Below are 13,893 nucleotides of genomic sequence, written 5' to 3'. Positions count from 1 at the left end.
ATGGTGATGATAATGATGATGAAGACAACAATGATGGTGGTGGTGATGATGATGGTCGTCTGGAGTCAGCTGGGCTCATTTGGGCTGACTGTAAGTTGCACAGTCATCGTCGTCTTCATCTATTGTTTTGTGGTGAGTTTGCTGCGCCGCCGTTAGGTCGTGTGCGCAAGAAGTGTATACGACCGACGAATTTGGGCGAACAGCGAGATAGGCTGGCGACGGCCTGTCTGGGAAGTGCGAGTTTGTTTTGATGTTGTTGTTGTCTGGCGAATTTGTGAGTATGCCTGCACATGGGCGTTGGCAATGGTGTGTGTGTGTGTGTATGCGCAAGCATGCGAATTCGTGTGCGTGCAACTTGATGTCTCGCAATTAATAAATGCAGAAAATATATATATGTATAGCGGACGTTTTGGGTCGTATGCACACGAGTATGTGCTTAATGTAGCACATAGATATTTGTTTTGGGAATGAGTATCATTTGATTTTTATAAGCAGGTAGAGTTTTTAATTAAAAAGACAGTAATAATGGAAAGGTGTGTGAGAAAATAACAAACGAAAGGTAGGTAATTGGAAGACAGGTGAGTAAATAATGGGTGTCTTTGATCGTTAATATTGTTATTTTCAATTTTCAAAGATTGAACAAAGTTTTAAAGGAGTTCTATTTTGGTTTGGATTGGGCAAGCTGACGGGCTTCAACGAGAAAACTAAACAGAGCCTCTGCTTATACTTGATGAGGATGGTGTCGCCAGCAGCGTGGAGTCGACTTCATGTCGGAGGAATCCCTGCATTTGCTGCTGGACGATGCTCATGGAGCCCGTCAGCTTATCAAGCTGCTCCTGCTGGCGTTTTCTTTCTCAGTGGCCATGGAAGACGCACTAATACTGAGCTTACTCCCATTTGCACGATTTCACCTCTGCCTGTCCAGCAGGAGTGGTGAATTGTGCGGCTGGGGGTGAGCGTCTTTATTCAATCGATATTTTACAAACATTATAACTGAATTTGTTAGCGCCACAGGAAAACAGCGCCACTCTTACTGGCAAAAACTTATACTATGGATATGCGTTTATATTGACAACAGGTAAGTGTTTTATATATTATATTAAAATTAATTTTGATTTAAAATATTCGTTTCTTTCAGCGGCAATTGAAGAATTTCACACGGGTCGGCAGGCACACAATCTGGAGTGGGTACATCAATAGGCTTCGAGTGGCAGAGGCAATTTTTGTTGCTCGCGAGGTCACAGTCCATTGGAGGTGACCTGAAAACTACAACGGCCTTATTATGGCAGGCAGCCCACGACATCCAGTACTTCAGGATCAGATGTATCGGAAAGTGTGCTGCCGGCCGCAAGTGGCGGTATGACAAGTGAGGAATGGCTGGCTGCCAATAGGACAGTGTCGTCTGATATCAGGTGAGTGGCGTTTTTCTTTCTCAGTGGCCATGGAAGACGCACTAATACTGAGCTTACTCCCATTTGCACGATTTCACCTCTGCCTGTCCAGCAGGAGTGGTGAATTGTGCGGCTGGGGGTGAGCGTCTTTATTCAATCGATATTTTACAAACATTATAACTGAATTTGTTAGCGCTACAGGGCTGGCTCTTACTGGCAAAAACTTATACTATGGATATGCGTTTATATTGACAACAGGTAAGTGTTTTATATTATATTAAAATTAATTTTGATTTAAAATATTCGTTTCTTTCAGCGGCAATTGAAGAATTTCACACGGGTCGGCAGGCACACAATCTGGAGTGGGTACATCAATAGGCTTCGAGTGGCAGAGGCAATTTTTGTTGCTCGCGAGGTCACAGTCCATTGGAGGTGACCTGAAAACTACAACGGCCTTATTATGGCAGGCAGCCCACGACATCCAGTACTTCAGGATCAGATGTATCGGAAAGTGTGCTGCCGGCCGCAAGTGGCGGTATGACAAGTGAGGAATGGCTGGCTGCCAATAGGACAGTGTCGTCTGATATCAGGTGAGTGGCGTTGTTGTTGTTGCTATAAGCTGTGCTTTCAGTTTGTATTTCGCTTGTTACAGGTGAATTTGAAGTCATAGGCGTAGCAGCAGCTGCAGGCCTCGGCAATGCCTGAATTGAAATGTGTCCGACAGCTGCGGATGTGAAACAAGCCGCAGATGGCGCTGTGGCTGGTAATGTTGTATCGGCCTCCGCCAGGCCTCGATCATCGATGATTGTGTGAGCTGTGCTGTTCTTGTTATTTCTCAGAGCTGTATTGATTTTATGTTTCCTTCTAATTTCAGATATTTTAGGAGTCGCAGATGTTTGCGCCAACAGATGGCCGGGTATTGAGAAGCTGTCGCTGTAGTCAGGAGCCGTTGGTGCGTATACAGCCGCACGTGGCATAGTGGCTGGTAATGTTTGTCTGGCCACCGCCAGGCCAGGATAGTCAGCTTCAGTGCGTGGCAATGTAACTGGTGGAGACTGATTGGTTGCTACAGATGAACTCGAAGTCGCCGGCGATACTGCCTGGATGATACTGTTCCTAATAGCAGTGGCTGTGGAACTATCCGCAGGTGGCGTTGAGGCTGCTAAAGCTTGATCGGTGATTATGTGAGCTGTGCTGTTATTGTTGTTTATCAGAGCTGTGTTGATATTTTGTGTCCTTATCTTTTCAGATGTATAAGGAGCCGCAGACAATTGTGTTACCACCGGGCCGGGTGCTGTGGAGCTGCCGTTGTGACCAGGAGCATTTGGCGCGCTTACAGCCGCGTGTGGCAGAATGGGTGGCATTGATTGTCTGGCAGCCGCCAGGCCAGGACAGTCGGCTACAATGTGTGGCAATGTGACCGGTGGAAACTGATTTGCTGCCAATGGGACATTATCATCAGAGGCCATGTGAGTAGTGCTGCTGTTGTTGTTCTGAGTTGTACATTCAATTTGTATTTCACTTGTTTCAGACGTACTCGGAGTCGCCGGCATTGCAGTTGCCACGTGTCTCGGCAATGCCTGAGTGATGCCGTACCTGATAGCAGCGGTTGTGGAACTAGCCGCAGGTGGCGCTATGGCTGGTAAAGCTTGATCGCGGATTATGTGGTCTGTGCTGTTCTTGTTGATTAGCGGAGCTGTATTGATATTTTGTGACCTTTTTATTCCAGATGTGTTAGGAGTCGCGGACGTTTGCGCTACAACAGGGCCAGTTGTTGAGAAGCTGCCGTTGAGCTCAGGAGCGTTTGGTGCGCGTGCAGCCGCACGTGGCAAAATGGCTGGCAATGATTGTCTGGCCACAGCCAGGCCTGGACGGTCAACTACCGTGTATGGCAGTGTTACTGGTGGAGACTGATTGGATATTATTGACGAACTCGATGTCGCCGGCGTTGCAGCTGCCACGGGTCTCGGCAATGCCTGAAAGATACTAATAGCAGCAGCTGTGGAACTGGCCGCAGAAGGCGTGGTGGCAGGTAAAGCTTGCTCGGCTTCCGTCTGGCCGCGACCTTCAGTGACTAAGTGAGCTGTGCAGTTCTTTTTGTTTATCAGAGCTGTATTGATGTTTTGTATCCTTTTCTTTTCAGATGTATAAGGATCCGCAGACGATTGTGTTACCACAGGGCCAGGTGGTGTGAGGCTGCCGTTGTGCTCAGGAGCAATTGGCGCGCAAACAGCTGCACGCGGCAAATTGGCTGGTATTGATTGTCTGGCCAGAGCCAGGTCAGGACAGTCAGCAGCAATGTGTGGCAATGCGACCCGTGGAAAATGGTTTGCTGCCAGTATGACAATGTCATCGGAGGCCATGTGAGTAGTGCTGCAGTTGTTGTTCTGAGCTATGTTTTCAGTATGCATTCCGCTTGTCACAGACGAACTTGAAGTCACTGGCGTTGCAGCTGCTTTAGGTATCGGCGATGCCTGAGTGATGCTGTGTCCAACATCAGCGGTTGTGGAGCTGGCCGCAGGTGGCGCTATGGCTGGTAGAGCTTGATCGAGTGATTATGTGAGCTGTGCTGTTCTTGTTGTTTATCAGAGCTGTATTGATATTTTGTGTCCTCTCCATTACAGATGTGTCAGGAGTCGCGGACGTTTGCGCTACAACAGGGCCAGTTGTTGAGAAGCTGCCGTTGAGCTCAGGAGCGTTTAGTGCGCGTACAGCCACACGTGGCAAAATGGCTGGCAATGATTGGCTGGCCACCGCCAGGCCAGGACAGTCGACTGCAATGTGTGGGAGTGTGACCGGTGGGGAAGCATGTAGATCGCTTATTACAAACGGTGTCGAGGTCCCAGCCGTTGTAGCTGCCACGTGTCTCGGCAATGCCTGAATGATACTGTGGATAGTAGCAGCGGCTGTGGGGCTGGCCGCAGGTGGCAATGAAGCAGGTGCATTTTGGTTGGCTATCGTTAGGCCGAGATAACCAGGGAAGGTACAAGCAGTGCTGTTGGTATTGTTACTGTTATAGTTGTGCTGAGCTGTGTTAATCAGTGTCCTTTCTCTATTTCCAGGTTCACTTGTGGTCACTGGCATTATCAGGTGGTTCACGGTCCAGTATTTCATGGCGGATTTGCGGATCGCCGACGGCAGCGCTTGATGGCAGTTGGTCGTCAGTTAAGTCAATAATTGCCAGTATACCCGAAACAAGTTGCGTACTGTTGTTGACAAAGTTGAAGTTTGTTGCAGGAAAAGCCGGGATAGGAGGCATATTGCCAGGAGTTCGAGCTGCGTTGAGTATACACGCACGCCTATGGGCGAACTGCTCTCTGTATCGCTGCAGTTCTAATCTGCGTTGCTCCGCGATCTGCTCCTGCCTTAGTCTGAGCCTTTCGCTGCGTCCCGTAAGCAGGTGTTCCCTTATAGTGGGCGGACCAAAGATGGGCAAATGTGGGCGCGGCTGTGGTACCTCTGCTTGCTGCGGTAATGGCCGTTCTATCAGTGGCAGGCATCTGTCAATCATTTGCAAATATCTCGGACGTGACAATCGCTGTGGAATGTACGGGTAAAGTGCCAGCTTCCTGGCCTCGTCGTTACAGTGTGTTAACAGTCTCTTCGTGTATTTAGAACAGGTATTGCTATATACATTATCGATTGTTGGGATACGCAGATCCAACGTGCAGAGTACGATTGCTAACGTACCAAGGAGCGCCTGTTATAAGTCTGAGTACTTTATTCTGTATAGTCTGCAGCTTGTCAAACTGTGTTTGGCTAACTAGTGGGCCCCAGACAGGTAATGTGTACTGCCAGATTGGTGCTATCAATTGCCTGTATAAGACTATCTTTGTTTTGAGCGGCAATTTACTGCTGCTGTTTAGCAGCCAGTGCAGTTTTTTGATTCTCGACCTCAGTTTGGAGACAGTTGCTGATACTTGGAAGTTTAGGAGCAGTTTGGCGTCAAGACATACACCCAAGTATGTGTGCATTGGTTTGTTGGCAAGAGTGTGCCCATCCAGGATTGGTGTTGGCACCGAGTCAGAGCGCCGCAGCGTGTGTAGCACATGTGCAGTTTTCGAGATATTGATTTGTATGCACCACTTCTTGGCCCATGAAGAGAAACTTTCCAGGTAATTGTTCATCCGGTCTATAGCAACTTTGTCAGATCCATGTGCCGACATGATAGTCGTGTCATCGGCGTAGGTCGCCAGGAGCATGCCGTATTGACTGGTGACAGTTTGGACACACTGGAGGTACCGGCATGTCGGAGGAGTAAATGTTGTATAAAACTGGTCCCAGAACGCTGCCCTGGGGGACGCCGGCCCGGATTAACTTGATGCCAGAGCGTATGCCGCCGCTACATTCGACTGTAAACGTTCTTTGTGTTAAGTAATCTCGTATGACTCTATATAAAGAATCTGGTAGAACTTTACTCAGCTTATAGTAGAGGCCGTCGTGCCATACGCGGTCGAACGCTTCTTGTATATCTAGATAAACGGCCGAGCAGTAGCAGCCATTCTCAAGTGCTTTGAGGATGAACTGTGTGACTCTCCCAAGCTGCTGTTCCGCGGCATGCGCCTTTCGGAAACCGAATTGGTGGGCAGGGAGGGACTTTGTAAACGATTCAACCTCGAACAGCCGTTTGAGCAACAGTGCCTCGAATATTTTGGAGATTCCCGACAGAAGGCTGATAGGCCTGTACGATGATAGCTGCCCAAGTGGTTTACCGGGCTTTGGAATCATTTTAACCACCGCTTGCTTCCACCTGCTTGGAAAATGGTCATACTGGAGGATTCCATTAAACAGCATTGTGATGTATTGCACAGCCGACAGCGGAAGCAATTTAATTGTACGATTATCGATGTTGTCCATCCCAGGTGACTTCTTAGGCTTAAGCTGCTTAATTTCAGTTTGGACCTCGGCCAGAGAAATTCGTCTGAAGGAGACCGCACTGGTAGGTGGCGTGGGCTGTGTTTGCTCTTCTATGTGACGTCTTTCAGCAGCTGATGCTGTGAGGATTGGCGTGAACCTGCATTCGAAATGCTGACCAAAAGCATCCGCCTTCTCTTCAGTAGTCTTGCACCAAGCGTCTCTATTGTTGTCTGATACGTTGGCATGCTTTTTGACTGGCAGATTAGGAATGGGTTGCCTCTTAATATTGTTGGTTATACGCCAAAGCTTCTGCATGTTGTACCTGTTGTCAGGGTCCATGGATGCAAAGAGCCTGTCCATTTTGTTCTCTTCAGCAGATTTAAGGGCTTTTCGAATGCGATTCGTAAGGTGGTTAAATATAACTCTGATGAGAGGATTTCGCGTTGTGGTTATTTGCCTTTTTATTATACGTTTCGCCTCGATCATCATTAGTGTTTGTCTGTTGACTGTAGTGTGGCGGGCCCTGGCATTAAGAAGCCGTGTTTGGAGATGTTTTGACGCAAATTTGGCAGCCTCATGCACGTTTTTCTCGAATATTAGAACACAGTCATCAATGTCCGCGCCTGATTGTATTTCGGTGTCAAGGTGGATGTGTTCGTTGAGCCGTTCCTGAAACTTCTTGACGTTAGCATTCAGCGGGAGAATATGACATTTGGAGTGAGTAATAGGTGCAAAGCCAAGTATATCTATTTTTAGGGGGAGGTGATCAGAACCTAAATCGTACGAGGAACAGATATTTAGTAAGTTGTGCCGAATTCCTCCATACACAGCGAAGTCGATGGCCGATGGAGAGTGTCTCGTGTTGAATGGAAAGTGCGTTGGCGAACCGGTGGCTAAAATGCTATACCTGTACTGCTGTATACATTGCAAGAGTGCAGTGCCTCTCCTGCAGGAACGGGCGTTGCCCCACCAGTAGCTTTTAGCGTTCCAATCGCCGGCTATCAAAAACTTGTCTCCTAGTCCGTTGAGCAGATAATGGAAATCATCAGTTGACCAGTCGTTGAGCGGCGGGGGCGCGGGAGGTATACTGCGGCGATGTTTATTGAAGAGCCGTCTTGGAGGGCGACAGCAATTGTGGAGCATTGGATCCGTTGTGTGGCGATGGAAGGGAGCGCCATATGGCGAATCGAGCTTTTTATGAAAGTTACGGCACCACCGCGCCTTCGATTTGCAGGATGATTTACTGGGTACGTGTCATAGCCTGTTACATTGATTGAGTCAGAGTCCAACAGGTGAGTTTCGGTAACCAGCATAATATCCACATTGTGCTTATTAATAAAAGTTATCATTTCGTGTAGCTTGTTTGTAAGCCCAGCAGCGTTCCAAGAGATAATTTTTAAATGAGTATTATCATTTGGATTTGCTATTGAGGCTGTGTTGGCAGAAAGTGGATGTCTAGGCATTGTGAGTGTCATTGGCTTGCTCTCTGTGCTGAAGGTTGGAGACCACTTTGATGAGGACGTCCATTAGTTGATCAATCTTACGCTCGAGGTGCGCCGGGGGCGGGCGCCATTCGTTGCTCGCGGTCCTCAATGATAATGGCAGTTAATCTGTCTAGTTTCTGGATAAGATTATCGGTGGCATGATTCTGTGAAAGAGATTGGGCACTGCGGTGGATACTGTGACTTCGGCTTCTAAGGGCAGACCGCTTGGGTGGCAGTGGGTTGCTTTGAACGTATGGGGTTGACGCTGACAGTGTCTGTTGAAGTTCACGTCTAGCTTGACGCTGCCTGGGATCCCTTTGTTGGAGTGTGCTTTTGGCTGCAGCCGCGTAACTGGAAAAGGCTGCACTATTTTGATGGCGTTCCGTTTGCCTATTTGGCGGTTGCATGCGTACATAAGGCTGTTGGCTCGGAGCAGCCCTGGGCTCAGCTGGCAGTTTTTGCCTCGGAGCTGCAGTGTGCTGCGCAAGTTGAGCATGTTGCTGGTGAGCTGCTGCTGCTGTGGTAGACGCTGTTGCTGGCGACTAGAAAGAATTTGTGGGATACCCAATTCGCTGAGTATATTGTTGGCACGGGCGACGCTCGGAGGTTCTTTACTTTTGCAAGCATTTTTGAATGCCTGGCATCCTCGGTAGCTGGCTGCGTGCTGGCCCTTACAGTTTGCGCATTTTGGCTTCTCACCAGCTTCTTTTAAGCATACTGTGGATTGATGGCTTCCGGCGCACTTGACACAGACGAAAGGCCGGCGGCAGTAATTTTTGGTGTGCCCGAACAGCTGACATCTGTGGCACTGGGCTACGTCAGCTGAGCGTAGTGGGCGTTCGACGACAATTTGCTGGTTTCCCAGCTTGTTAAGTTTTAGTACTTCAAGTATGTTTTCAGCTTGCTCAAACTCAACTTCAAAGAGATCCAGAGGCTCCCTGGTGAAGCGCTTTTTGATCACATCTAGATAACGTACTGTAAAACCAAGTTCAGCCAGCCTTGAGCGGATCCAGTCCATGGGCGTGGATTTGTGTAGGTGGCGAATGACCGCCCTGAAGCCACGCTCGTGTTCCAGTTGGTAGGTATGGGATTGTATCTGATTTTCTTGAAAGTGGTGGACCAGTTTGCGATACGAGTCAACATCGTTGCACTGTATTCTTAGCCCCTTCTTGGCAGTGGGTTTAGTAACATAGTTATTTCCGATAACGTTGTTGATGCCCTCAATGATCGGCATAATATCGTTGACTTCGGGAATAAGAATCGGTTTTGGTTTTGCCGTGCGAGAAAACTTAGCAGCACCACAGTTAGTGGCAGCAGAAGCAGAAACAGTGTTTGGAGCGGCTGCACGGATAGTGGCTGTTGGAGCTATAGCAACATTGGGAGCTGTCGCGTCGGCAACATCGGCGGCAGGATTGCCGGTGGGTATTGGTGGTCCGAGCGGATCGTCATCTTCAGAGTCATCGATGTCAGAGATGTTCATCTCGAGTTCCTCTGCCAGCGACCTGAAGCGGTTACTTGAGTCGCGAGATTCATTGGCAGCAACGGCAGCAGTTTCGGTGGCAGCATGCTCAGGGTTTGATGGCTTTTTCTTTTGGCTAGCGGCGGGCTTTTCATTTGTCAGCCTCTTGCTGGCTCTTTTTGGCATTTGCAGTTTTTGCTTAAGGTGCTCGTTTTGGCTCATCATTTCGTACAGCGTTTGCTGTTTAGTGGCAGTTGCAGAGGCAACTTTGTTGGTGTTAGCAGCAGCAGCCGCACGTGATGTCGTCGGCTCCTGATTTAACTGTTGAGAGCAAAGCTCAGATTTTTCTTTCTCAGTGGCCATGGAAGACGCACTAATACTGAGCTTACTCCCATTTGCACGATTTCACCTCTGCCTGTCCAGCAGGAGTGGTGAATTGTGCGGCTGGGGGTGAGCGTCTTTATTCAATCGATATTTTACAAACATTATAACTGAATTTGTTAGCGCCACAGGGCTGGCTCTTACTGGCAAAAACTTATACTATGGATATGCGTTTATATTGACAACAGGTAAGTGTTTTATATTATATTAAAATTAATTTTGATTTAAAATATTCGTTTCTTTCAGCGGCAATTGAAGAATTTCACACGGGTCGGCAGGCACACAATCTGGAGTGGGTACATCAATAGGCTTCGAGTGGCAGAGGCAATTTTTGTTGCTCGCGAGGTCACAGTCCATTGGAGGTGACCTGAAAACTACAACGGCCTTATTATGGCAGGCAGCCCACGACATCCAGTACTTCAGGATCAGATGTATCGGAAAGTGTGCTGCCGGCCGCAAGTGGCGGTATGACAAGTGAGGAATGGCTGGCTGCCAATAGGACAGTGTCGTCTGATATCAGGTGAGTGGCGTTGTTGTTGTTGCTATAAGCTGTGCTTTCAGTTTGTATTTCGCTTGTTACAGGTGAATTTGAAGTCATAGGCGTAGCAGCAGCTGCAGGCCTCGGCAATGCCTGAATTGAAATGTGTCCGACAGCTGCGGATGTGAAACAAGCCGCAGATGGCGCTGTGGCTGGTAATGTTGTATCGGCCTCCGCCAGGCCTCGATCATCGATGATTGTGTGAGCTGTGCTGTTCTTGTTATTTCTCAGAGCTGTATTGATTTTATGTTTCCTTCTAATTTCAGATATTTTAGGAGTCGCAGATGTTTGCGCCAACAGATGGCCGGGTATTGAGAAGCTGTCGCTGTAGTCAGGAGCCGTTGGTGCGTATACAGCCGCACGTGGCATAGTGGCTGGTAATGTTTGTCTGGCCACCGCCAGGCCAGGATAGTCAGCTTCAGTGCGTGGCAATGTAACTGGTGGAGACTGATTGGTTGCTACAGATGAACTCGAAGTCGCCGGCGATACTGCCTGGATGATACTGTTCCTAATAGCAGTGGCTGTGGAACTATCCGCAGGTGGCGTTGAGGCTGCTAAAGCTTGATCGGTGATTATGTGAGCTGTGCTGTTATTGTTGTTTATCAGAGCTGTGTTGATATTTTGTGTCCTTATCTTTTCAGATGTATAAGGAGCCGCAGACAATTGTGTTACCATCGGGCCGGGTGCTGTGAAGCTGCCGTTGTGACCAGGAGCATTTGGCGCGCTTACAGCCGCGTGTGGCAGAATGGGTGGCATTGATTGTCTGGCAGCCGCCAGGCCAGGACAGTCGGCTACAATGTGAGGCAAAGTGACCGGTGGAAACTGATTTGCAGCCCATGGGACATTAACATCGGAGGCCATGTGAGTAGTGCTGTTGTTGTTGTTCTGAGCTGTGTTTTCAATACGCATTTCGCTTGTTACAGACGAACTTGAAGTCGCTGGCGTTGCAGCTGCCACGGGTCTCGGCAGTGACTGAAGGATACTAATAGCAGCGGCTGTGGATCTGGCCGAAGGAGGCGTAGTGGCAGGTGAAGCTTGCTTGTCCTCCGCCTGGCCGCGGCGGTCAGTGACTAAGTGAGCTGTGCAGTTTTTATTGTCCCTCGGAGTTATGCTAATATATTGTATTCTTTCCGTCTCAGACGATTGTGATACCACGGGGCCAGGTGTTGTGGAGTTGCTGCTGTGCTCAGGAGCATTTGGTGCGTTTACAGCCGCACGTGGCATAGTGGCTGGTAATGTTTGTCTGGCCACCGCCAGGCCAGGACAGTCGGCTACAATGTGTGGCAATGTGACCGGTGGAAACTGATTTGCTGCCAATGGGACATTATCATCGGAGGCCATGTGAGTAGTGCTGTTGTTGTTGTTCTGAGCTGTGTTTTCAATACGCATTTCGCTTGTTACAGACGAACTTGAAGTCGCTGGCGTTGCAGCTGCCACGGGTCTCGGCAGTGACTGAAGGATACTAATAGCAGCGGCTGTGGATCTGGCCGAAGGAGGCGTAGTGGCAGGTGAAGCTTGCTTGTCCTCCGTCTGGCCTTTCTTTCTCAGTGGCCATGGAAGACGCACTAATACTGAGCTTACTCCCATTTGCACGATTTCACCTCTGCCTGTCCAGCAGGAGTGGTGAATTGTGCGGCTGGGGGTGAGCGTCTTTATTCAATCGATATTTTACAAACATTATAACTGAATTTGTTAGCGCTACAGGGCTGGCTCTTACTGGCAAAAACTTATACTATGGATATGCGTTTATATTGACAACAGGTAAGTGTTTTATATTATATTAAAATTAATTTTGATTTAAAATATTCGTTTCTTTCAGCGGCAATTGAAGAATTTCACACGGGTCGGCAGGCACACAATCTGGAGTGGGTACATCAATAGGCTTCGAGTGGCAGAGGCAATTTTTGTTGCTCGCGAGGTCACAGTCCATTGGAGGTGACCTGAAAACTACAACGGCCTTATTATGGCAGGCAGCCCACGACATCCAGTACTTCAGGATCAGATGTATCGGAAAGTGTGCTGCCGGCCGCAAGTGGCGGTATGACAAGTGAGGAATGGCTGGCTGCCAATAGGACAGTGTCGTCTGATATCAGGTGAGTGGCGTTGTTGTTGTTGCTATAAGCTGTGCTTTCAGTTTGTATTTCGCTTGTTACAGGTGAATTTGAAGTCATAGGCGTAGCAGCAGCTGCAGGCCTCGGCAATGCCTGAATTGAAATGTGTCCGACAGCTGCGGATGTGAAACAAGCCGCAGATGGCGCTGTGGCTGGTAATGTTGTATCGGCCTCCGCCAGGCCTCGATCATCGATGATTGTGTGAGCTGTGCTGTTCTTGTTATTTCTCAGAGCTGTATTGATTTTATGTTTCCTTCTAATTTCAGATATTTTAGGAGTCGCAGATGTTTGCGCCAACAGATGGCCGGGTATTGAGAAGCTGTCGCTGTAGTCAGGAGCCGTTGGTGCGTATACAGCCGCACGTGGCATAGTGGCTGGTAATGTTTGTCTGGCCACCGCCAGGCCAGGATAGTCAGCTTCAGTGCGTGGCAATGTAACTGGTGGAGACTGATTGGTTGCTACAGATGAACTCGAAGTCGCCGGCGATACTGCCTGGATGATACTGTTCCTAATAGCAGTGGCTGTGGAACTATCCGCAGGTGGCGTTGAGGCTGCTAAAGCTTGATCGGTGATTATGTGAGCTGTGCTGTTATTGTTGTTTATCAGAGCTGTGTTGATATTTTGTGTCCTTATCTTTTCAGATGTATAAGGAGCCGCAGACAATTGTGTTACCATCGGGCCGGGTGCTGTGAAGCTGCCGTTGTGACCAGGAGCATTTGGCGCGCTTACAGCCGCGTGTGGCAGAATGGGTGGCATTGATTGTCTGGCAGCCGCCAGGCCAGGACAGTCGGCTACAATGTGAGGCAAAGTGACCGGTGGAAACTGATTTGCAGCCCATGGGACATTAACATCGGAGGCCATGTGAGTAGTGCTGTTGTTGTTGTTCTGAGCTGTGTTTTCAATACGCATTTCGCTTGTTACAGACGAACTTGAAGTCGCTGGCGTTGCAGCTGCCACGGGTCTCGGCAGTGACTGAAGGATACTAATAGCAGCGGCTGTGGATCTGGCCGAAGGAGGCGTAGTGGCAGGTGAAGCTTGCTTGTCCTCCGCCTGGCCGCGGCGGTCAGTGACTAAGTGAGCTGTGCAGTTTTTATTGTCCCTCGGAGTTATGCTAATATATTGTATTCTTTCCGTCTCAGACGATTGTGATACCACGGGGCCAGGTGTTGTGGAGTTGCTGCTGTGCTCAGGAGCATTTGGTGCGTTTACAGCCGCACGTGGCATAGTGGCTGGTAATGTTTGTCTGGCCACCGCCAGGCCAGGACAGTCGGCTACAATGTGTGGCAATGTGACCGGTGGAAACTGATTTGCTGCCAATGGGACATTATCATCAGAGGCCATGTGAGTAGTGCTGCTGTTGTTGTTCTGAGTTGTACATTCAATTTGTATTTCACTTGTTTCAGACGTACTCGGAGTCGCCGGCATTGCAGTTGCCACGTGTCTCGGCAATGCCTGAGTGATGCCGTACCTGATAGCAGCGGTTGTGGAACTAGCCGCAGGTGGCGCTATGGTTGGTAAAGCTTGATCGCGGATAATGTGGTCTGTGCTGTTCTTGTTGATTAGCGGAGCTGTATTGATATTTTGTGACCTTTTTATTCCAGATATGTTAGGAGTCGCGGACGTTTGCGCTACAACAGGGCCAGTTGTTGAGAAGCTGCCGTTGAGCTCAGGA

At 48.9% G+C, this 13,893-nt stretch overlaps 3 long non-coding RNA genes across 6 annotated transcripts; all 3 read left to right on the top strand.

The window, feature by feature from the left end:
* Positions 1–1,742: 1,742 nt before the first annotated feature.
* On the top strand, positions 1,743–9,744 carry LOC135438054 (uncharacterized). Its single transcript, XR_010437814.1, has 8 exons — positions 1,743–1,981; positions 2,044–2,198; positions 2,266–2,575; positions 2,641–2,860; positions 2,923–3,058; positions 3,121–3,469; positions 3,535–3,754; positions 9,696–9,744. It is a non-coding gene; the product is annotated as an uncharacterized LOC135438054 (long non-coding RNA).
* Positions 9,745–9,853: 109 nt separating this feature from the next.
* On the top strand, positions 9,854–11,217 carry LOC135438055 (uncharacterized). 3 transcript variants are annotated; one of them, XR_010437816.1, is made up of 5 exons: positions 9,854–10,092; positions 10,155–10,309; positions 10,377–10,678; positions 10,752–10,971; positions 11,034–11,212. It is a non-coding gene; the product is annotated as an uncharacterized LOC135438055 (long non-coding RNA). The 3 variants fall into 3 exon arrangements; XR_010437815.1 differs by having other exon boundaries at positions 10,377–10,686; positions 11,034–11,209; XR_010437817.1 differs by lacking the exon at positions 10,155–10,309 and having other exon boundaries at positions 10,377–10,686; positions 11,034–11,217.
* A 747-nt stretch (positions 11,218–11,964) lies between these two features.
* On the top strand, positions 11,965–13,327 carry LOC135438056 (uncharacterized). 2 transcript variants are annotated; one of them, XR_010437818.1, is made up of 5 exons: positions 11,968–12,203; positions 12,266–12,420; positions 12,488–12,797; positions 12,863–13,082; positions 13,145–13,321. It is a non-coding gene; the product is annotated as an uncharacterized LOC135438056 (long non-coding RNA). The 2 variants fall into 2 exon arrangements; XR_010437819.1 differs by lacking the exon at positions 12,266–12,420 and having other exon boundaries at positions 11,965–12,203; positions 13,145–13,327.
* The last annotated feature ends 566 nt before the right edge of the window (positions 13,328–13,893 follow it).

Source organism: Drosophila montana, unplaced genomic scaffold, assembly GCF_035044405.1.
Source record: "Drosophila montana isolate Dmon_TW-CO22-7 unplaced genomic scaffold, ASM3504440v1 contig_3837_1, whole genome shotgun sequence".
Classification (NCBI taxonomy): domain Eukaryota; kingdom Metazoa; phylum Arthropoda; class Insecta; order Diptera; family Drosophilidae; genus Drosophila; species Drosophila montana.
This window is presented reverse-complemented; position numbering and strand designations above follow the sequence as displayed.